The sequence below is a fragment of the Miniopterus schreibersii genome (assembly GCF_964146895.1).
Source record: "Miniopterus schreibersii genome assembly, chromosome: 14".
In the NCBI taxonomy this organism is placed as follows: Eukaryota; Metazoa; Chordata; class Mammalia; order Chiroptera; family Miniopteridae; genus Miniopterus; species Miniopterus schreibersii.
The window spans coordinates 46,800,950-46,825,626 of NC_138114.1; the positions used below are offsets into that span (position 1 = coordinate 46,800,950).

General features: G+C 45.6%; 1 protein-coding gene across 42 annotated transcripts in view; it reads left to right on the top strand.

Annotated features, from left to right (window-relative positions):
* TCF7L2 (transcription factor 7 like 2) overlaps nt 1–24,677 on the top strand; it is a 186,109-nt gene that overhangs the window by 120,225 nt on the left and 41,207 nt on the right. The window lies entirely within an intron of this gene.

Below are 24,677 nucleotides of genomic sequence, written 5' to 3' on the forward strand. Positions count from 1 at the left end.
AAAGTGACCCGGACATTGCAGAGTGCCCCCTGATCTGTCTACCCACAGCTCAGCGCTGGGTCATTCATGCAGGTGGAGGCTTAGCTCCGGTCCGTCCCACGCAGGTGGACCAGCAGCTCGCCCCTCTCAGGGTAGGATGCTAGGGGACTGCCCATGTTATTGTGCTATTTCTCCTCTCTCTCATTCTCTATTTGCAAAGCTTCTTTATTGAATTCTTTTAGGTTAAATGAACACCTGGATTTCCTTTGCCAGTTAACCACTCCAGAACTGTAAATGGATACCTTAGTGTCTGACTGGAATTTCTAACACCTTGGTGAAGTCCTGTTCCCAGGGTGTTGTGACCATGCTGTAGTTCCCACTACGATGGGCCCCTATGTGATCGACACAGTCTGGACATAGCTTGCCCGGCGCTCTGCACTGGGAAACAGGCCCAGAGAAGGAGAGGGTCGTTCTGGGCCCTGTGGCCTGTGTCGTGTTGCTATACCTTGGACTGAACTCTGTGCGTGTTGCTCTTCTCACTTCTTCCACTTTCCCCCGACCCTGTGAGGCTGGTGCAGGAAGTAGGAAGCCCAGGCCTAGTACAGGGAGCTCCTCTAAGGAGCTATCCATGGGGTGGGTGGGGGTGTCCTCTCACCCTGGGTCCTGGCCTCTTGGGCTGCTTGACATCCGCAAAGACGCCACAGGCTCTATCGCAGCTCTTATCTCCATGACTGCCTCCCTTTTCTCCAATCTTCCTGAGTCACATGTTTTCTTTGCATCCCGTGTGACAAAGGTCATTAATAGAGAAGACTTGGGCCTTTGATGCGTGACATGTCACCCGCAGTTTATTGTTTTGGGCGCTCCCCTTTGGTCGTTCTGTGATGTGCAGGTCTGTTTTTAATGGGCTAAACTATCAAGGGTGAGTTCAAATTAGCCTAAGACTTTTTCTTCTTTCCAGGGCCCCCAAATCAAACTACTTGGCCAGTCCTTCCAGAGAGGGAGTGGATGCTTTTCACTAGTGGCGTCTTCATTACGCCGGGCGGGCTGGCGCTCTCTCCTGGTTGCCGTATCTGTTTCTCAGAGTGCTTTTCCCGTTATCAGTGGCTTCAGTGTCAGTGCGGTGGATGTTTGGAATTTGGGAACAGAGAGGAACCAGAGTTCAGCTCAGACTCTGGAACTTAGTTTACTCATTTTTATTAAGGGGCATTACTGTCAGGTAAGCGAAGTGGACGATCTCGGTTTTACTTCTCACCTGCCAGGCCGGCCTTACTCTCCTCAGTCATCGGCTGTTGCTCATGTAGCAAGAGGTGACACTAGGAGCCGTGTCGTCTTTCATCCTGTTACCCCATGCTTTCCAACTTTCTCCAAAATATCTCAAAGTCCATTTCAAACCTGTTTGCAGTAAAGCATGCAATAGTAAAAAAAAAAAAAAAAATTGTGTTGGTTTGTTTTGGGGAGCCCGGTGGTAGAAGAGGCATGTCTCATGAGCAGGTCCCAGTTTTGGCCGTCTTTCCGTGGGCTGTCCTTTCCCAGTCCGCGGCTGGCCTCCTCTCCGCGCGCTGGAAAGGAGGTGGCCTTTGTACAGCCTTGGAGCCTTTCGGTCTTTGTTACAAACCTCCTGGGGCCCGTGTTCCTGCCCATGTACTCATGTCCGTCTCCGGGGCATGCCACCTCGAACGTGCTCATGGTCAGCTCGGCCAGCAGTGCAGCAGCAGAGAACGTTTTTTCCTCTGGTAAAACTTACATGAGAGGCCCATTTGTTCCCAGAGTGAAAGTTTCGGTTTTGGAGAAGTCAGTTCCTTCCGACAAGGGAGGGTGGGGACATGGAAGGAACTAAAGACACCAGAGAAAGAAGAAGTGAGAGTGAAGGGTGGTGGGAAGGAATCGAGGTGACCAAAGGACACACAGCTGCCCCACTCGGTTCATTTCCCAACCCCACTGGTCACTTGGTCCGCCGAGCTCGGCCTGAGCCCCCGGTCGCTGCCCCGTGCCCTGGTGGTGGCCTTGTGCTGCTTGGGAAAACAGAGCCGGCAGGAGATGGTGCTGGGTTGAACTTGAGCTGGGGTCGGGGTCCGCGGGATCAAGGAAGCTCTCAATCACTACGTGCCCGGCCTGGCTCCTGCCCGCTGGGTGTCAGGCAGACCTGGTGGTTCACCAGGGGCCAGGGTGACAGGTGAAAGGCCCACTCTCCCCTGGGAAATGAGCAGCCCCTCCACCAGAAGGTACAAGATATGCGTAACCAGCTGGAAGGAGATCCAGACTGTTGGTTGTTGACAGCTCTGTATCTTGGACAAGTTCCTTTTCCTCCTGCCACTCTTACCAGAATGCTTGAGAAAGACGGGCGGAGGTGAGAGGAAGTTTGCTGAAGGCATCTTTTACTGGCTTCAGAAATCCATGCAGTTCCTGTGAAAGGGGGGTGGGGGTGCATTTGTGCTGTTTCCTCTCCATCTGGTAGGGAGGGACAGCAGTGTCTGGGCGCGGACTCCCGGCTCCCAGGTTGTAGGGGGCTTTCTTCACGGAGGTCTTGCTTGGTTGCATGACCTGCAGCTGCCTGGTTTTTGGATTCGCACCTGCTACATCCACTTCCGTGTCCCCGATTTGTTTGTTTGGTCTGGGAACCAGGTTTCTTTTGAGATGTGGGATTTTAGAAAGATTATATTTTAAAATATATTTTAAAGCAAAACTGACTTTTTGTTTTGGTCTACACTTCCGTGAGTTTTAGCATCAGTTCATATTACCGCCATCCCCCGTCAGGATACATCGCCTTAGACGCACCCTCGCACTGTCCCTCTGCAGTCACGGGAGAGGCGGGCTTTATCTGTATCATTTCTGCTGTTTGACAGGCAGTGTTAACTTGATTCGTCTCTGTCATTCAGAGGCAGGTTTTTCACTGTTGATGATCTGAGTCCCTGCCCTCCCACATCTTCGCCAGGACAGGAGCTGTACCCGTGATGCCCCGTGTCGCCACCTTGTTAGTTATTGACAAGTCTCAGTTGGGTTTTGTACTTTTTTGGCACGGGCTGTTCTTGCTCACAGACCCGGAGAATGCTTTGGGCCACTTTGTGGAATTAGGAGACTTCTGGCTAATTCTGACCGTGGCCAAAGGAAAATATAATCAGCCAGGCAAATATGTTACTGCGAACCACATAAGCAGCAGCGTGAAACAGAACGATGTCTGGAATATTCTGCGTTGAATGATCTTTATTATTCTTTCCGAGGTGTCAGGGCAGGTTACAAGGTTTGGGCACCGCGTGTGTAACGAAGATGGTGCGTTCTCTGTAGATTTTGTTGACCCAGCGGGGTTCTCCCAGGCTGTCCTCACTTGTCCCATTACTTAGGTGACAGCCAGGAACAGAGAGCATAGGGCCCCCGAGGGGCTTCCGTGTTACGGGCGCTCCCCTCCCAGATTCTGGAGCGAGCTGTACCCGCATGGGGAGGCCAGGCGGCCGCGCCACCCGCCGTGGCTCAGGGCCTGCGCTTTCTTAGGGAAAGCGAAGTGCAGGGAAGTTTGCGGCGAGGATCTCGTGTGCACTTGTTCTCCTCTTGGGAAAGGAGGAGAGGCAGCCTCAGGTCCCCAGCTCAGAGTCACACTTGACTGAGCGGTAGACGACGGCTCCGCGGTGGACTTGGCCGGGGAAGGTAGCAGCGGCCACACACATGTGGATTCCTGTGTAATCTAACTCCTTTGTAATCACTTGGAGACTTGCCCTTGCAGCCAGTTGAGAAGTGGGAACGGTGACCCAGGGCAGAACGCAGAAATCATAGGGAGGCAGCTTCCAGAAACACAATCGTGCCTCTCCTTCTGGCTTCCCGACACACCTAAAATTGCTTTAGAATCGGGACGAAGAATTACAACTCCCTTCTACAAAAGTAACCCACTTTCCTGTCTGTACCCCAGCTTCCCCCTCCTTCTCGCCAGGCTGAAGGAATCTCTGAGTGGGGTAGAGGCAGGGCATCTGCGATAGAGCGGAGAGGAGTGAATTTTGCTGATAGGAAACTACCATTGTGTGGCCACAGGTTGTAGAGGAATGTCCTCGGGGTGGAGGCAGAATGGTTTTCACTTAAATTACACAGTAAACAAAGCAACACAAGCATGGGCGCTTGGGCAAAGCGAGAGGAACGAACAGCTTAGAAATGAGTTGCCTTTGTGAATCCTGCTGGAAATGACAGGGGTACTTTCGAAAGCCAGGCTGGCATCATTTTCACACTTAGAGCAAGTGTGTAGCCACAGGGCCTGGGCGCCTTCCCCCTGGAATGCGCCTCTAGAGGAGCACGCCGAAGGACCAGCCCCCCTCGGAAAGTGCTCGCCATTTGCCTGATTGACGTCTGAAACATGATACCATTCTACAAACACCCACATGAGAAGGGATCTTGTTTTCTCTTTTTTCTTATTTGGGTGACAGATTGCATGTTAGGGCACTAAAAGATGAAAGCACTAAATATTTGCTTTAGAAAAACACAGCGAAAGATTCACTCACCCTCCCAGCTGAAAACTGATGGGCTTAGAATTCCATTAACCAAAAAACGACTGACTGTAGTTTAACTTATGGCCACCCTCTGGGGCAGGATTCACACGTGGGGGGAGAAAGCCGAGGTTGGACGGTGGGGGATTGTGCCGGGTTCTTTTTCATGCGGAGGGAAGTAGGGCCGCTTCGCTTCGTTGAAATTGAGGTCCAGAGTTGGCCAAAAGAAATTCCTTCCCTCCTTCTGCCGTGTAGATCTCCTCCTTTGGGTCTTTAATCGGACGGTGATCTCAGTGGGTTTCCTCTCCATAAAGAAGGACCATTCCTTATTCCCCCTTTCAGATGTAATGAAAGTCTCCATTCTCCGAAGCCTCCTGGGCATGACGTATCTTGCCTCAGAAGAAGAGAGAATGTGGCTTTGGCACTTGGCTGCGGTTATTGCGTGGGGTCAAGATTCCCTGAATTTCAAACCCTGACTTGGCTTCTGGCTAGCTGAGTGACCAGGCCCCTCTCGCCAAGACCTATCAAAGGAAAGCTTGCCCTTCTACAAACAGGGACATTTTTGTACCTACCTTCCTCCACTTATTGGGTGATTTCAGTGAGTTAACGTATAGAAGGCAGATGGTATACGTGGAACCCGGTAAACATCTGTCCACAGTAGCTCTTATTTATTTACTGATTCTCAGTGGGTGTCTTGAAGCTCATCTTTGGTGTGGGAGGAAAGCAACATAAACCCTATCCCTGGTCCTTTAGGGATGTGGTTTAATATGAACACTGCCCACCATTCATTAAAAATGCCCCTCAGGCATTGGGTTCAGTTGTTTCTCTTCTTGTTTCACCCTTACAGCTGCTCCATGAGAGAAATACTAATACTGTTCTAATTCTATATGTAAATAAGGTGGTGGCAACATTTATTAAGTGCCTTCTCCATACCAGTTCCCATTTAAGTGGTTTTCTTATATTAATTAATTTTGCCCTGTCTACAGGTAGCCACTGCTCTCCCTATTTTTAAAGAGAGGAAAAATGGGGAACGAAATTTTTAAAAAAATTTGTTTTGCCCCTGGTTCCACTGAGAATAAGTGATTGGGGCTGGGATTTGAAGTCTGGGTCTTTCTGTGTCCGCAGAGCCTACCTCCCACCACTGCCTCCTTCGTTCCGTGACCTGTGGACGGTCCCCGCTCAACTCGATCATGAGGGAGCGCGGAGCAGACACCCAGATGCTCTCCAGAGCTGCTGGGTTATGACAGTTGGGAAGAAAAATCTTTATTACCGGAAGTTGTGGCTTCTGAGTCTCTCAGCAATTGGCAGCGTAGATTTTTGTTTTGTTTTGTTTTGTGTGTGTGGTTTTGTTTTTTCAATAATTAGAAACAGTTAAGCCCTTGTTACCACCCACAGTAAAAATTGCTTGGATCCCGCAAATTAAGGGGGGGGTGGGAATTGACCGTTTGTTAGAATGATGAAGGCGGGGCTTTAAAGAGGAAAAGTCCGTTTTGGAGGGTGAGCTTCAGATGTGCACATGATAGGGGGCCCTTGTTTTTCACACATACACCCCCTTCCCCATTGTCTGAATTTAGAATCAAGCACTGTTCACGGCGGTTGCCAGTGATGGGAAGGATTATGACCAAGATGGCTCTGGGAGGAAACCCACATTGTTGTGCACTTATTAATGGTATGTCTTTTGTGCGAGTGGGTGTGAGGACTGAGCATAAAGCATATATTTGCACAGTGTGTGGTCCTCTCTGCTGCATTCCACTGCTCCTGATGGTGGGCTAAGTCGGGCAGGAGGCCTTAGCCAGCTCCCCCATCAGTTTCCATGGTATGGACGGCATCGTCGAGGCAGGTGCGGTCTTCCCAGGTCAGGAGAATCCAGTGTAGCCCAGACTCTTGGTTTCTTAGGACTGTGCTCTAATGACCCAAGCCGTGCCCCCCACTTTTGTGCCGGTAAAATTGGTGTCCTTGCATATGTGTAACATAGTTCCCCTCACCCATCTCCTAAGAATGAGCATGTGTAGGGTCTGAGTTGATGCCCTTGGTTAGGCCAGATGTGCTGTCCATTGAAGATCCTTCGCCCCCTCCCAGCCCTGCCAAAGCCTTCCTTGCAGTTCTAAGACTGTAAGTGGTCCCACGGGTGAAGAAATGGTTTCCTGATCCTCGTGGGAGCTCTGAGGAGCTGCCTGTGTGAAGAAGACACACCCGCTGGAGGGGGCGTCCGCCTGTGTGTCCTATTTAAAACCACATTGCTTATGACTCTTTTTCTGTGATGATTCCCAGGCAGCGTCCTCTTGCCATCCTGACTTGTTTAAATTTATGGGTTGTTGGCAAGCGACTTTTTGATGCTATTGTTCTCATAGCCAGAGGCCAAGATCCCTGGTGGAGCAGTGCCTGGATTTAATAGATGTCATCTGGACACCAGGGAGGGCGTAGAGAGGCACTGGGGGAAAGGCTTTGGAAGTGAGATCCTGCCCCTGACTCTACAGTGCCCCAGCCTCTTCTTTATCTGTCTCGGGACAGCATTCAGAGTAATTGTCTCGGTGGTACCATACCCTACAATTCTAGCACAAAGGCTACAGTGTCCTGATGGACTTGCAGAGGACCTAAAAAATGCATGGTAAGCTACCCGTTCCACTTGATCTCGAATGTCTCCGTGTTACTGAGCTGGGCCTCCGGTTGTTTACCACGCGTGAAGAGCTGTCCGCATCTTTTGACACCCCGGGAATGCTTACTCCACTCTTCTGGCTGGCTGGGGCCTGGGCCCTCAGGAAGACGGGCAGTGCCATCTTCGTAGCTTGGCAGATGAGAATTAAAGGGAGACGAGACGCTGGGGGATGGAAGCAGGGACGCAGGCCGAGTCTCTTTCTCCAACACCAGACTTGTGACTGAGCCATCAAGAAGGCCATTAACTTGACTTTGTGGGACAGGCGTCTCTCTTTACAGCTTCTGGACACAAATTATGGAAAAAACCTGAAACATAGGTCTTGTTAGCTCCCAGGGTGACACGGTAGGGACAGTGCCGGGGCAGCTTGAGTCTGTTTAGCACAGTGTTACTGAGCCCTGCTGGGCCAGTGTTCTGGGGCTCGGGATAGGTGTGAACAGAGGTGGACTGAGTCTTCCCTTCAAGGAGAGTACCGTCTAGCTGCAAGTAATGACTTGAGTTCCTAGGGAGTTCTGCCCCTTTTGGGCTTCTACAGAGACCCTGCTCACCCCGGCCTGTCCGTTTTTGAGGCAAGAAGCAGTTGCCTCCAGAGCTCTGGAGAACTTGGTGTGAATGGTTTTGGTAATGAGGCCACTCAGGAGGGCCACGGTAAAGAGGGTGTTTTGCGGACAAGTCCACCTTTGAAGTTGGGGGAGTTGCCAGGGCTGTGGCTCTGACCACAGCATGGATGCTGCCAGACCCATTGCTCTGTTTCTCCACTTCTCACTTCTGCCTGGTGACCAGGGTCCTTTCGATCCCACCCTCCCTCCCCTCTCCTGCATTTACCCATCTAGTGGGATTTCTCACCACCTTTCTGTTCTTGCTCACTCAGCACCAAATCTCTGTTCTGTCTTTCTTCCATCACAAAGATCTAAGATACATACCTGCCTGCCAGACACATCCCATCCACGCTCCACGCCCATGGGAGTCTCTGAGCTTTCCAGCTCCTTACAGTTTCCAAGGAGGGGAATGCAACTTAGAATAGGACAGAACCCTTAAGGACTCCAGTAATCAATGTTTTTAGCTAGAACCCTGATTTATTAAGAAAAATTTGTGGTTTTCCAGATATTTTAAAAAAGAGGTTATCTAGGGAGATTGGCTGGGACCGTACTGTGGGGAAGGAAAATGTTACTTAACAGGTACTAGGTTCTTGGTAAGGTTATTGTACAAATGGGCCTGGGCTTCAGGTACAAGACCAGTAAAATAACTCAGGTCAGAGAACTGGACCTGGGTGACCTAGAAGTACTACATGAACAACTCCTTGAGCAGCTAACCCCAACCAGAATCTTAGAATTATGAGAGCTGACTGATAACTGAGACCTACCTATCCCGACATCCTCTCTGTAAACCTGGGGAAACTGAGGCCCAGAGAGAGGCTGGCCGCTGGGAGGTCATGCAGTTGTGTAGCCAAATACCTGTAGAATCAAGACTAGATTCCAGATCTCTTGGCTTTTTCTTTTTCTGTTCTGCCACATCTGATTCAAGGTGCAGTTCGATTCATGCTAAGTGCCTCTAATTTCAAACTCTTTCTGGATTAGCGTATGAGGTTCAGAGCTTTCAATGTGAAACCGCCTATTTTCCCCTTGAGAAATCCTGATTTTCTGGGATGCCCTGGCTATTGACCTGGTGAACAGGAGGCTCATGATGGTGATGAGCGTGGACCAACGTGATCATCTGCTAGAGGTTAGTTGGGAAGAGTTCAGATGTCAAGAGTATTGGGAATGAATGTGCTTTAGCAACACATAAGAAATCAGACCTTGCCATTCATACGTGTATTTTGACTGATGGAGGAACAACTAGTTTATGGCAGGAAATTTCGCCCTCTTATGTAACCTCACCACCTTCATTCCCAGAGGGCTGGGATTTGGGGAGCCTTTGGCAGGGTTGCTCTTTGGGCTTTTGTTAAACACTCATATCTAGTAATAATGTGTAAAAGTGATCCTTTGAAAGCAAGTTTTACACCAACAGTATGTGATAAACGTGGAAAGCATCTAGGCTGGGGATCATCAGTACTTGATCTCAAAGCACCTTGACCGATTTGACCACAGTAAAAATTCAAGAGCTCCCTGGTAATTTTAAAATGTACCAAGAGCACATTCTGCCCCTTGCGCTCCCCTGTCCTGTCACAAGCTGGTGCCTTGGGTCGAGTTCAGCAAGTTTGTTTTGCCTTTTGGCCCGAGATGGGAGTGAAGCTCTCATTATGTAATGTTAAACTGGGCCCAGAATGTCAGCTGGGCTCGACCTGCCAAAGCCGGAGGGGTTGGTTGGGAATGGGCTATGTTTAGTATGACTAATCCAGCTTGGCTGGGGAAGGGGGGTGTGTCTCTCTTAGGAGGGAGGCATGACTTGGGCTATTTCAAATCTTAGCACTGAACACCCCCCCCCCCCCCCCCAAAAAAAAAAAAAAAAGTTGAGCCTTATGACCAACTAGTAAAATCAGGGGCTGTTGACTGATAAGATTGCTGTAGAAATCTGTGGTCAAAGACATCAAGGTACTTGACTTGCAATTAAGGAAGTCACATTTTGAGGTTATATGAAATAGTGTTTCCTAGAGTAACTTATATCGGTCAAGTGTTGCTCTCAGGGATGCTTAGTAATTAAAGCAGTTATACAAAGTAAATATTAGGTTACTTAATAAAAATAGCAGTGAACCTTAATAACAGTTATAAAAATTTAAAGCACAAGAAGAAGTGGACTATTTTCCTAAAAAAAGTTTCAAAGTATAATTTAAGGTCTTTCTACTGACCTTCTTGGCCTTTATATTGGAACCCTTTTCTCTCTTTGCCCTCGTGGACCCCCCCCCCCCCCCAAGCTTCCTCTTGGCTCTTCTCAGGAGACAAAAGAATCCCATTTTTATGCAGATATCTTGTGATGAAGGTAGAAATAATCAGGAGCCACGTCTGCACAATGACCCTGAGACAATGTGGTCCTCACCCCACCAGAGAAAGGTTGTGGTTTTGATGGGGATGGTTTTGGTGGGGATGGCGGAGGCAAGCCTCTGCCCTGCCCGAGGTACAGGGGGGAGGCTTTTGTTCCTTTTCTGATGAATGGAAGTAAAGTGTGCACTGAACCTGGAAACACCTCCTTTTGTGTCCAGTGCTCTCCTAACACAGGCTGTTAAACTTGGAGCAGTCTCTCTTAGGGGGGATTGAATGGGGCCATTGTGGGAGGGAGGGGCTCACGCTAAAGCCATTGAGGGCATAGAGATGCCATTGTGTTCTGAGTATTAAAGCAAAGGAGGAAGACTGGGCACCAGTGTGGCCACTGCACTGGCGGCTTTCCTGGGCTTGGGTATCCCCCAGGGACCCCTCTGTCTACCAGAGCGTTAGGGGAGGTCAGTCTAGGCAGGAAGCACGGTGGAGTATAGACCTGCTGCCCCGTGTGCGCGTCTGAACAGGCGAGCAGGACGCTGCGTGCCTTGGGCCCAGCCAGCATTTCTGCAGGGAGGTGACTCTCCCTCCAGGCATCCGAGTGAAAAACATTTGTTAAAAATCACTTCTTTCACCTTAGGATAACAAACTCGCCCGATTCCCTGCCAATGACTTTTTTGTGTGTAACTTCTCTGTTGCCATCTGGTTTTTCAGAGGCGCTTCTGATCTTAATTACAGCATTCGGCCTTTGTTTATTTAAAAATCAGAAGGCAGATAGGCTATGGAGGGTTTATCTGTACTAATAGTGCCAACATACCTGCCAACTGTCCCCTCGGTTAGCAAAGGGAACCGCTACAAACCCTACCGACACAGTGTTTACCCACGTGCGAGTGCACACGAGCGCGCCACCTAACCTGGCGTTGGCTGCAGGCGGGAGGGGGCTTCAGCTGCAGAGCTGCCCTGCTAGCGTTTTCCATCCTCAGCTCTGGAGTAGTTACTCGAAGGGGATTTAGCCACAGGGTTGGAGGAGTTAAGAGGACCCAGCTTCAAGTTGAGACTCTGCCACTGCTGTGTTATCCCGGGGAAGCTATTTGATTTTTCGGGAGCCTTGGTTTTGCCACTTATAAAAATAGGGACTGTGGCATCAACACCTTGGGAGCGTGGGGGATTTCAGTGAAACGTTTAGGAAAGTCTAGGGAACGAGGCAGGTGTCCTTGCACGGGGCCATCGGTTTTGTGGGGTGTAAAGCAATAAAGTCCCCGACCCCTTTGTGAACTAGAGGCTGGGGCTCGGTGGCACCCGCTATCTGTCTTTGAAACCTAGCATGCATATAGTTCATTTTGCAGTTTTTAACCGGTCTCTTTGGTAATTTCAATACTCCGATTGAACAGTGTATAATATTTTATAGATAGTACAACAGATTTCACTCAAAAATTAGCTTAACTAGGCTTACACTTCGAAAATACCCTCATTGAAGCCACTAAAGGAGACATGTTTAGAAAAATTTACAAACACGTCTTACCCTCATTTTAAACCAAGTGTTGTGACTCTGGGCGTCTTCCCCCGAATTTAAGAAGCTTCTCTGTTGGAGGGGTCAACTCTGATAGGTCTCTGTGATGTCTGAGTAAAGTAGGAATTTTTAGAAAAATAGTATCTTTCTAGATAATATTGAACTTTTAATTGTTATACTAGGTTTGATGCCTTTTTCATCAGACCATCACAGTCTGAACAACTGTAAAAAAGCAAATTTAGGAACTGTATTTAAAGATTTTCTGATCCCAACGTGTTCTTTGCAATATTTTGAGATTGCCTCCTGGAGGCGATTTTGAAAAGATTTCTTTCTTTGAAGGCATTCCAGTAATAATAATAATAATAATAATAATAATAATAAATAATAATAATGTGTGTGTGTAAATTCCTGAAACAAACATTTCTTGAGCATCTACTTGGTGCTTGATTTGTTCTGTATATTTCTACTTAGGACATGGCAATAACCATGTAATGTGCACACGTTTTTGGTAAAAGAAGCCCTTCCCTTTATAAGTTTGACTGCCCTGAAATTACGGTGAAGCTTGAGGTGGATTCTAACTGCTGGCACTTGACCTCTACATCTATATATTTTATCTAATTTATAGCTGGAAAAGCAGCTAAAAAATGTTAAGAGTTCATGCCAATAGTTTGAGGAGTTGTAGGTTGTATGACCCTGGAATTAAATACAGAAGGTACCAGGAAGTCCACACTCTGTATTGGGTCAAAGAGAAGAAATCTCAATTAGCATTAATTGGTGTTCATGATCGTTCCCTGAACGCCAGTGATGTCTCTGTCCCAAGCAGAGACTGATTTGGCCAACTGTATGGGTCAAACAGAAGAGCCAGCACCTCCAAGTCGAGGGGTGTGTGAAAACCACCGAGTCTGATTGTTAGCACCATATCCCTGGGCTGTGATGTTTCCTGACCTCCAGTGCAGATAGCTGCTCATCTTTAGATGTTTTGACAGCATAATTTAGCATTTGGGATTCTTTAAAAAACAACAGTGGGATGATTAAAAACTTGGGTTTCTTCTCTAGCATATAAATCAAGCTTTGCAATTATATTTTCCAGGGGACAGAATAATTGGAGTGGAACATTGAGCCTGCTAGTTATAAACTGGTTCTATTTGAGGCTAGGTGACTTGGACTAGGTTACACCATCACAGTCCTCCAGGAGGGCATCTGTGAGCACTTTGTTGTAAATAATTCTCACCCTCTCTAGATGATCAGCTCCCTGAGGGCAAGGGCTTTTCTGTGTTTGGTTCACTGATCCATCCCTCGTGCCTAGAGGAGTGCCAGGCGTGAATTCAACACTGAGTTAGTATTTATTGAATCAGTGAATGACTCTTGAAGGAAGAATGCTAGGAAGATTTCTACTACACTCATAGGGCAACAGCAGTACTTTCTTCTCTCCTTTTTCATTTGCTAAAAATGACTAACCCGCTCACCTTGAGTGAGTCCTACATCATCCCAGCCTGTTTGTTTGTTTTCTGCCTGTTGAATGGGGCTGTTGCCATGTAAGACTTGATTTGGTTATGAGAAATAGTCCCTCCTCGGCTTCCTTGAAGAGAGGTGCTAGACAAAAACAAGATGGTCTGGGGGAAAAAACCACCCGGTCCAGACTGCACTGCGGGGCTCGGTTGCGTTCAGAACCAGTTTCGCAGCCTGCCCGAGGCGGCAATTGCAACACGCCCTCCCCCTGCGCCTCCTGCGGGAGCCGCTCCAGCCGCATCCACACCGCGGCGGCCCGGCCGCTGGCCCCGCGCCCGAGACAGCAGTGGGCGTTGCTACGGTGGAGGGAATGACATAACTTAATTTTACTTTATTATTCACTGGATGTGCCCATTGTATGTTAGCCTCTGGGTGTGTTTACAAGGAGCTTAGGAAAGAGGCAGAGACTAGACTGTCTTGTCTATAAAAGCTATCTTGTCAGTGCAAGGGCCACGCATGTTTGCGCACACACGCGCACGCACACACACCCACTCCTTCCTTGGCATCCAGCACCGGTACTGGGCCAGGGATCTAAAAACCACTGCCATCCAGCAAGTAGCTCGAAAGGCTCAGGAGGACCTGCGCCCCTGCAGTCCCCTCCCTTAACCCTGCGATTCCGGCGGTGGCTTGGGGCTCGCGCGTGGGCGCCTGGTTTCTCTGAGAGGTCACACGTGTTGTGAAGGGCATGGCGGGTCCCCGCACTTGACTTAGGAGAGTTTACACCCACTGAACTGGATTTGGGTGACTTTCCCTGGCAACCTTCCTGAACTTGCTTGCGAAAAGCAACTGTGCAAAGACCACAAAAACATCATTTATTAGTTAATGAAAACCAAGGAATTTCAGAACGGGATCGGGCCGTCCTGTTCTGTCACCTTCCTCTAATGTTTTGGTGTCAGGTTGTCTTTATCCAGAGGCGAGCAGTCATGGAGGGAGGCTAAATTTGGCCAGTACCCTTATGTTCAGGTCCTCCTCCTCTTAGAAAAAAGTTATTTTCTTTATTGCTTTTCTGGTGAGTTTCTGTGTGCTACTATTGTTTATGAAATGACTTCCCTTCCAATCCATTTGTTAATTTTAGCTCTTGGTTCTAGCAAAGGTCACAGTTATCTGTAAAGCAGATTCCTTTTATTCTCACCAGATTCCCTTATTTTTACCACATTGCGGCAGCAGTACTTAATTGGGGGCCTCATGGGTGACAGGAGTCTTTGGTTCTATAACTGGAACCGGCCCTTACGCTGGCCATCCAGGTCTGCCTTGTCGAGTCAGCGAAACCCTGATAGCTCGTGGGATCGTAAGCATCCCTCCCTGCTGTTCAGTGGAGGAGATGCCTCGCAGTAAGTCCTGACCCGGCAAATAAGATTAAAAACCCCCGTAAGTGTGTTATTTTGAAATATTTTAATTTTGATCAGATCAATAACTTCCAATGTATTGAAGCAATATAATGTGGTTACTTAATTTCTCCCGGTACTTGATTGACTGGTCGGTAGCCATGAAGGCTTGAATCAGAGGGAGTGAGGCAGTCTTCCCTTCCAGAGGCGGCTGCCCCGGGCGGGGGCTTGAGGAGTTGTCTGTGTGCAGGTGACTTTGCTTTGAGAAAGGATTGCCCCCTGTAGGAGTCAAGGCCCGTCCTGTTAGTCTGCACCTCGTCTCCTAGGCCCAGAGAGCTTCATGCTCTCACTTCTTTCCCACCAGAAATTAGAGAAATTATAATTAATTTTCTGTGTTTCCCACTGTTCAAATTGGAGATAAGTGATACCATTTGGAGCATCCTTAAACCCAAGGGTGTCTACTTTAGTCAGCCAGGGCTCTCTCTTTAAGAGGGAGGGGGAATGAAATAGTTGAGTCAGGCATTTAAAGACGTTCAGACTAAAATTCAGCCTTTTAAGAACCAAATACAAAGTCAGCCACTTAACCTTGAATTTGCCACCATGATTTGCTTTTCAAAACCTAGGATGGTCATCAGGGCGGATTTAGCTTGACCACCATCTTGGACAGGTCAGATACAGTTCAAATCCTAGTAATGACCCCTCTAATCCTGCAAGTTTTCAGAAGGAAACCCTGATGAACAGCCCTGGAATTGCGTTGCCCGGCTCTTCTTTATTGACAGTACCCCCAGTGAGCGCTCTTGGTTAATGTGTTTGCCCTGGCACCATTGTTGCTGTCTGTAAATCAGAAATGCTTATCAATGGGCTCCCTGGTTGGGGGAAATGTCATCTGTCATGTAGCGTTTTCCCAAGGAGTGTTTGGAGTGTTTTGCTTTCATACCAAATATATAGCGGTCCTTGTCCTTAGAACATATTACCATTGTCACTTCTGTACAGGAATTTTCTTTATTGACGCTGGTTCGTAGGTTCTGGAGACTCCGGGTGATACTCCTTTGCATTCTGATCAGAGCCCTGACTTTTTGGTCCTCAGCAGAGAATACAATCCCTTGATAACTTGTGGGTGTCCTTAGAGGAGGCAGTGATGTGTGGTCTTGCGAGAAGCCAGCGTGAGCAGGTCTGTGTTCTCCTCTGGTGTGGAGTTCTGTCATTTCTAATGATGACAATCCATCAGTCCACACAGTTCAAAATGAAGATAAATTGAATTAATATATATGAGTTAAATGACTCATTGATATAATTATACTGTGAGGATTTCTTTAGTGTAACCTAACGCATTTAGTGGTGCTAATTGTAACGGCTTTGCATGGGAGCATTTAATTTCCTAAGCAAACAGAATAATTTATTAATTCTCAAAAAGCTATTTCAAGGCCTAGACTGAAGAGAGAGAGAGCAAGCGAGCAGGAGTGTGTATTTAACTTGATGTCGACTGTGGTCTTAGTCTGCTTTGCCTCATCACATTGGAAATTGCTGAGGATTTTTTATTTTTCAATCCCAGCTTTTATTGGTACATAGCCATGTGTGCCCGATTCAGTAAGGTATCAGCATGAAAGTGGGAAATGGGTACCATCCGGTGGGTCTTAATAAGGTATTGAAGACTGAAGAGCGCTGAATAATAAAACAGTTCTAATTGCAGTTAAAGCTGTATTGGCGGTAGATCTGCCTGAACCAGGATGTTAAACAGCCGGCGAAGAGCATCGGATGGTGGGATCGGAGAAAGCGCATTAGACAGATTAAATGCAAAACCCAATCCAAATATTGTGTGAAATGCGGGCATGCTGTGTAAACCCGTTTTTTGCTGAAAAGCATGTTTTCTCTCATGTCACAAATGATCACAGGAATCCTTTTAATATTCATTTAAATAGTTTTTAATTGGCTTCAGAGAGTTTAAAGTTCAGCGTGAAGGTGAGATCTAAGCTTACTAATTAGATCCAATGCAGTTCGATGCAGAGAGCAGACTTGATAATTAAAGAATTTCTTACCAAATAACACATTTTGAAAACATTCTTTTCGCATCCTTGAGGTAAAAATGGTTTTCCTGAAAATTACCCCTCTCCCCCCCCCAGTAGAAATTCCCCTTAGAGAGCGATTGTATAGCCTCTCGTCGCTTGTTAGAAAACGGCGATCCCTTGTTTCCGGAGCGAACCTCTCATTTGTTTGTCGTTGAGCCGACATCCCGTGTTCAGGTTATTCTGAAATGTTTCCCCCCATCCGAGCAGAATTTGGACCTGCACAGACTGTTGTGATGAACACAAGTTGTTGTGTCTTGTGTGTTCCCCCACTAAGTTGTTTGATGCTGTTGAAATGGAAGGCTGAGTAGAAGGGGGCACTTAAGCAGTGAAGGGTTTTTCTTTGTAAATAATAGATCAAGAGCCCTGGATCTGTATCTAATGGAGCTGTGTGCGGCCTCCGTTTCAAGGACAGCGCGCGGTTTTAAAAACCACAACTACCGACCGTCCCATCCGCAACCTGTGGTCAGTTTTGTGGCTGTGTGTGTGTGTGTGTGTGTGTGTCTGCTGGCTTCTTGTGATCCACTCCCCCACCCCAGATGGTTTGCTGGAACGTCATAGTTTATTTCATAAACTTAAAAAGACCCCAAATAATATTTATACAGATCTTCTATGATCTATCTGTATAGAGAGAGACAGATAGATGCTTTCTTACCAATACCTGTCTTCTGTAATTGTGGAACGGTTTAGGGAAGGTTGGTCCTGTTTTACTAAAATGTGTAAATGAACCTAGTTGACTGTGGTGTGCTCTACGAGGAAACATTGATGCACGTAGCTGACATTAATGCAGAAAATAGTTTATCATAACAGCAAAAAAATTGGGTTGGTTATGTTTGCAAACATATCTTGATCATTTGATGAGAAATGTAGTTTACCATTTTCTTTCCCTTTCCCTTTGGAGTTTATAAATTTGCCCTTATATTTGCTGGTTTGAATCTATATGTTTGAAAATCATAGATTGAATCCTCGAAGTATTGTTGGGATAGTTCATGCAATTCTTAAAAGCACATTAAGGCTTTGTTCCTTCTTGAATTTGAATTAGTTCTATTTTATCACTTGCAATCTAAATATCACACCTAATTAATATTTTCCTTGTATTGTAAGAATACAAACGTGCACCCCTATCTTAAAATATTTAATCTCTGTCAAAAGTGTCATTGAAAATAGAAAAATAAACATTAAATGTCAAGTAGGAGTCTATATAAATAAAACAACAGAAAAAAGTAAAGCTTAAATCTTGAGATTTCTTTGCTTGTTTCTGAAATAGTTTATTGAAACAGATCTTTTTTTTTTCTTTTTCTAAGTGCATCCCATAAATTTGGGCCTGTTTTAAAAAGGGTTAAATATAATTCCCCTATAAAATAGATTTCTAGGTAATAGATTTTAACCCAAACATTTTAATATTTTTATTACATAAAAAAATATATGCTGGAAACGAATGCCCCGAATGCACTGCTTCCTTGAAAGAAAATCATTAATCTTCTCAAATGTAAGTGTAAAGTTGATCCGTTTTAGTCTTCTTGTCCATAAATCGTTGATTATTGGTTTTGAAGGAAAGCGCAGCCTGAGTGTGTTTTGAATTTCAACTTTGAAATCATAGATGTACAACATGTTCGTGGCAGCCAAATCACAAGCAGAGAGAGCCCATTTGAAATAATTTCTAAGGCATTTCTGTCAGGGCATTATATTTATAGGAGTTTCAGATTTTAGGTTTTAGAAAGTTGAGGTTGGCCGTCCTTCAAACCTACAATTTAACTGCTTTGAAAGAATGGCTCTGCTTGTCTTCGGGGGGAAACAAATAACTTGGGGACATCAGTTCATTCTTCTGCAGTCTTTCATCCCTAAGTATAACAAATTGCTTCTTTTATTAATGTGCTTCCCGTACTATCGGAGCAGTTCTTAGGGGAAAGTAATCAGGAAGATATGTTTTGCTTCTCAGATGGTACAACCTGAAATCTGTTACTACGTCCCTTGAAGGAATTTTCTTCTCTCTTCCCCCCTTTCAACAAATACAGCTAACATAATAGAAAAATTGCAGCAAAGGATACAATGCGACTTCTTCCCCTTCTCTCAGCATGTTTTGGTTGGCTAGGAGAAGCCAAGGTATCGGAGTGGGATTATCCCTATTTAAGGAAAGAAAAAAGATATAATTTGTCATCTTACCAGTTCTCGGCATTCTGTGCGGTGCGCGTTTAGTCAATGCCGGGAAAACAGCGGTGTGACAGCTAATAGATATCTCTGCCCTCAATTGTTTAGACATTTTTGCCTTTTGTGACATTGAAGAAAAGACAAGGAAGGGAATGGAAGCAACTAAAAAATGTCAAAAGATCAAAAAATCAATGGGCCGCAGGAATGCGATCTGTTTACCGGGGTGTAGCTGCTCTTTCTGTTCCGCCAGAAGTCCCAGCGAGGCGTGGTGTCCGGGGCAGGCGCCGAAGTCGCGTCGCCTCCCTCCCTGGGAGATGATCCGGGCGCGCGGCCGCGTTAGCCTGCTCGCACCGCACCCCCTCTCCCCCCATGAATAAGTAATAAAATAAATAAAAGCTTTGCCTTTAAGACTATACAGACCAAGTTTGGGGTGCTGTGTTTTTCCAGCCATTTCCAGCAGTCTCCAGATTCCCTGGGCTCAGCCGGGCAGGTGGGGCGTGGGATGTACTCGTGGGCATTTTAATTCGCTGGCCAGGGGAGAACACTTGACATTTTTATTATTTATTTATTTGATTTTGGAGAGGGGGGGAAAAAGTCAATAAGAGCGAAGTGGGTGATAATTAGGTGGGGCGCAGTCGGGCAGATGAGTAATTGTTTTGTCCCTGGCTTGGGCTGTTCGGACAGGGCTTCAGTATGTCTTGGGGTGGTCAGTGGGGGGAGTCGAGATTTTATGTGAAAACTTGTGTCTTAGAGAGGACCAGATAGGGTATGTGGCTAGTAAGGCAGTTTTAATTTAATAGAGAGATACAGCGTTGGTTGCTTTCCGTAAAAACTTCTGGGTTTTGAACTATAGACCTTAGTTGCCTTTTTCTTTTTCTATTTAAAACTTTTCAACCAGCTGGTGTTTTGTGTGTGTGTGAGTGTGTGTGTGTGAGTGTTCAACTATACATTTGCCTCGCAAACAGTGACAGCCCAGGAAAATGGATGAACCCAAGGCAAGGCTGCAATCTGTTGGGGGAAATTTCTTTCCCGAGCCTTGTAGTTGCTATTTGATAGTAAGTGTGGCCCAGGCTGCATATTTTATAAACTTTCTATTAAAGTTGGGGCATGTTATCATAAAACTCAATTGCGATACTTTGTATTACGCTCTGGGATTGAGAGATAGACATAGGATTAAAAAAACAATTTCTAGGCATTTCTAGATGATAAATTTAATTTTCTTTGCTATTTGGAGGTCTTCTTTGAAAATGCAATTGTAATGAACGCATTCAGAACTGGAGAATAGATTTACCCTTGGCTTCAAATAGTCGACGTTATCAGGCGCTGTCATTCGCTCCTTCCTATTTTCGGGCTGCTAATTGATGTTTTTGATGTCAGCAAGAAAATTGAAGAAAATGTCATGTGTGAACCAGTGCGGAAGTTAATAAGATTGACTTCGTTGACAGAATTTACAATGAGAGCAGAGACCGCATAATGGGACCGCTGCGAATTCTTTGGAGTCAAAATTGACACCTCACGCTAGGCCAGCGGTCGATAGGAGAGATGGGACATTTGGGAAAGTTCCTAATCTCATTTTTCCCCCTTTACCTTTTGGTCTCCGATGGTTATTTAGTTTCACCAGCAGCTGTTTATCCGGGGGGCTATTGCCTCGGACCACTCCAGGGCCTTAGTTCAGGCTCCCGATGCCACCAACAATGCTTATTTCTTATGCTGTTTTGAGTTTGAAAGCAAAAGAGTCTTAAAAAGGTTAGATTAAGATGTGTCCTAAGGAAAGATATACTAATATCGGTCAGGGTCATTGCAAATGCTTGGGTTACGTGCAATAAAGCCGAAACGCAAATCCCTCCCTGAATAAAGGGACCGAGTCGGCACTAAGCATCGGTCCTCGAGCAGGATAGAAGGCTATCACTCGCAAGTGAAAAATAATAAAAGTTCTTGGCCACATGTCCCCGACCCCCAAAAGAAACATTTTTAGCCATGGCGCCCCTTAAACTTTGACGGTAAGTTACTGAAAGTTTAATATAATAGTTTAATTTTCCAGTAACGTGGCAAAGTTTATTGGATTTGTGTGTATAATTATGGATTGGATTAGTTGCGTTTGGTTCAGTGCATCTGATTATCTTCTGGCCTTTAGGGAAATGCGCTAAAACCCTAATATGTCCAGTACCCCCAAGCGGTCTCTTTTTGAAGACGCCGCACAAAATGTGGTCTCTACCCGCGCTCGGCCTCCAAGGATCTCCAGTGAGAGACATTATTCTTGGAATATCCAATTAATTCCACGGGCAGTGATCAGTTAGTGCTTCTTCTTCCTTCCTCGCCATTTGAAATGCTAACACAATGAATATTTTCTCATTGGTCTGTGTCCCTCGGCTAAGCTGTTGCCGCGGGCTGAGAATTTCATCGACTGATGAGACCAGAGGCTCCGCCAATAAAAGGTTACAGTACGTGATTTGCATGCCAAGTGGGGTTTGGTTTCATGGACTTAAAAGTTCTTTAACTTTTATTTGACTCTTCCCTCTTGTTCAAAGTGGTTCGAGGGGTGAGTGTATTTATGAGTGTTTTAAGTATGAAAATTAACCAGGGACAGTGGGTCACGGCGATATTTTGGACGATCCTCATGGAGACGGTAAAGATGGTCTTTGTGTTACCAGCTTTTATGGAGAAAACCACCCCAACTCTCTTAAGATCAGGTCTACAGGAGAGCATTTTTTAAATTTTCAAATATTTTGATTTTGCGTTGAGTCCCTCCAGCATCCTTCAATGGTTTGACATTTTGGGGAGTGGTACTATTTAGAGTGTCTTGTATTAATAATCAGATGCAGCATTATTTGAAATGACGAGGGGGCCATTGAGTAGGGCATTGGGAAGAGGAAGGGGGATGCCCTTTTCTTGGAGTGGTTGGCAATCAGAGCCTTGGGTACCAGGAAGTAATACCTTCTAGAGGAGTATTCAAAGGCAGAGCATCTTCTGTTTTCAAGGGTAGATTGGAGCTTGTTTTGGACTATCCAGTTGCATTGAGCACAAGAAAATGTGCAGCAGAAACACTATCAGCTCCACTTTGAACCAGAGTAGATGATAGTGGATTAGATTATAGCCCACAGAACCCAGTTTCAGAACTATTTCTCAACTAGACAAAGCCCCACGAAAGACGAGGCCAACAGCACTTACACATCCGTTCAACTGGCTAAACGCGTGGCTCAGAAAAATAGCACCTGATCGTGTCATCGTATTTTTTTCATCTTCCAGAATCTTCCAGACTTGGATTTTATTAAGTCAAGATGCTCCTTGTTGATTTAAAGCCATAATAGATGTCTTCTGATCTAAAGGAGTATTGGTTGACACAAAGGAGGAGGGAGTATTGTAATAAAGGTACCCCAATCCCTTCTCTAAACTGGGGGGGGGGGGGGGGAGATTGCGGTAAAGGAAAGAGTCAGCCTTCCAACCGCTGTTATCTTAGAAGAAGGGTAATACGATTGGAGACTTGACATATTTCAACCGAATGAAAAATCATGATACCTTTACCAAAACTGTTAGCAAAAGGGAACTGGCAGGGAGGGCTAGGAAGGGAGAGCATTTCCCTCTCTTCCCCTCCCGCCCTCTTCCTTCCTTCCTTTCCTAGCTGTCTGTCTGTGAGGAGCGAGGCAGGTGGCTCCCTGTGGCTGACTTTTCATGACAACATGCCATTAGAAATTGCCGTCCTGTTGATCAATCCTCTCGACATGACAGATTTGCCGCAAGGCCTGGCTCTTTGAGCGCCAGCACTGTGGCTTTTCCCTCCTTTTTTCCTGCACTAATTGGTGAAAGTTTTTTTACTGTGCTAGTGGCAGAGGAAATTTCTTTTGAACGTTGTCACAATCAAGTTTTGACTTCTTTAGAATCGCAAGTAGGTTAAGTGAGTATCAACATTGGGGGGTGGGTGGGAGGAGGGAAAACACTAATACCAAGTTACTACTACTTAAATCTTATGATTAGAGTCAAATTGGGAAACAAACTAATTGAATCACACACACACACACACACACACACACAAGAATGAAGGCAAGTATTAAAATTATGGCCCTTTTAAACTTCCATTATGTTTTGTCACTTTATGGGGTCCAGCCCTGGCATTAAGAATGGGGAAAATATGTCCATTGTGACTCCTTAGTCTCTTCCTATAATAAATGGATTTAAAACAGCAGTAACACAGACATTACATAACACACTGTAAATACCAAAAGGGATGCATAAAGCTTCTATTAATGGAGCGCATTTTGCTCTGGACTACTGACATTCATTCCTCTGTCCAAAATCAACATAGAAAGAATAACCTCTTGGCAAAGGATTTATTCTCAGATACTGATTCTTCACTGGAGTATCAAGATGCAGTTCTGTTTCAATTTTGCTGTTCTGGTTACATAGGAGATTATTTTTTAAATCTTGGACATAATGACCTTTCACATTATTTAAATCCACACTTCTCGGTGAGACTGAGAATTATTATGGTTTGTCTTTCTTCTTAGAGAGAATTTGAATTTGAAATCTTTTAATATCAATGATTCAGTAAATATGAAGGAATTTATGAAATTATGCTTAAAGACGTATTCTTTGGTGATAAAAAATGACTGGATTAAAAGTTTTGTTTAGCCAGATTGAGAGGGAATATCAGTATTTTAAATTTTCCACGTCACAGAATCTGTGTAGTGCATCCTGATTTCTGGCTGTGTACCATTTCAGATAATTCCTAATTGAAGGGAAAAAAGTGACAAGAGGGTCTGAAACCCTACATACGTCTTTCCTGTGGATTTGCGATAACCATCGAGAAGAACTCCTATCCAAAAATAAGGATTTTGTCCTAATTCGTGATACAAACATAGAATCCTCATGTAGAAAGAAGGGGACTTCTATTCCACAGCAGATATTTACCAGAAATGAGAATTATAGAATATAAGTTTCTGAGATCATTAGCAGCATGTCTAGTTAATTATTTTAGTTTTAAGTACAAAATGCAGTGGTGAAAGAAGACAGTAAAACCCTGTCCAGATTTACCTGGGCCCCATGGCCCTTCTTAGCCATCACGGTTGCTCCGGTTGTGATGTTACAGGGAGAGAGGCACAGAAACCCCCGTTGGAAGAAGCATCAATTCATACAATTAATTTTGCCATTGTAAAAATCATTTGTAAAATTTGCATTATTAACATTATCAAGTCACTAGTTGGTAAGACATCAGACATGACGAGAGTGAAGGGCAGCTTAGGGAGAGCTGGGCTTTAAACCCTCAGTAGATCGGAGTTAGGATCAAAGGCGCTTGCTTTATGTGGCTGTGCTAGACTTTGAAGTCGTGACTGCACCTACAGCACTCATTTCATCAAGTTCACTGGTGTCTTAATAGCAGATCAATAAGTTTCAAAGTCGGAGAGTTAATTTGATACTAGTGCTGATGCGGTCATGCTGGGGAAGCCGAGAGAGGCAGAGAAAGCTGCCTATTAACAACTCCCGTCCAGAGCGCACAGAGATGCAGATTACGCATCTCTCCCTGACCCTGAAAAGACAGCTCTAGCCAGGAATGGGGAAGCTGAGGATTGACAGAGCGAGGGGGTCCTTGATTTGGACATCGCAGGTTATTTGGAAGCGAGTCTGTGCCTGAAAAGCCTTCCTTTGGACACACGCACGTGTGTTTGCACATATGTGAGATTGGTGTACATAAACATGTGACACGTGCCGGGGGAGACACATGCACACACCTTTCCGAAATTAAGGCGAAAATCTGCGTAAGGACCGATGCAGGTTTCATGGGATGATGGTGGGGGAAATGGTGCAGAATCTCAATTTTTGAAGGAAGCTTTGAAAGCATGCTTATATCAGAGGGGGCTATGCTGAATTTTTTTTTTTTTAAATGTGGCATTGGGAATATCTTTTAAGTGAATAACACTTAGGCAATAATAATTTGATACAAGTCCATTTTGATCCACTTAAAAAAAGAGAGAGCTTTTCAAAAGAAGTCTTAGCCCCAAATTTCTTTCCCCTTCATAGCATCGCTTGATGTGCATGCAAACAAATGGGATTCTTTACTGAGCTCTGTCTTCACTCCCTTATAAAATTTTGTCTCAAGTCTCCCCACTTTTATGATACGAGACAT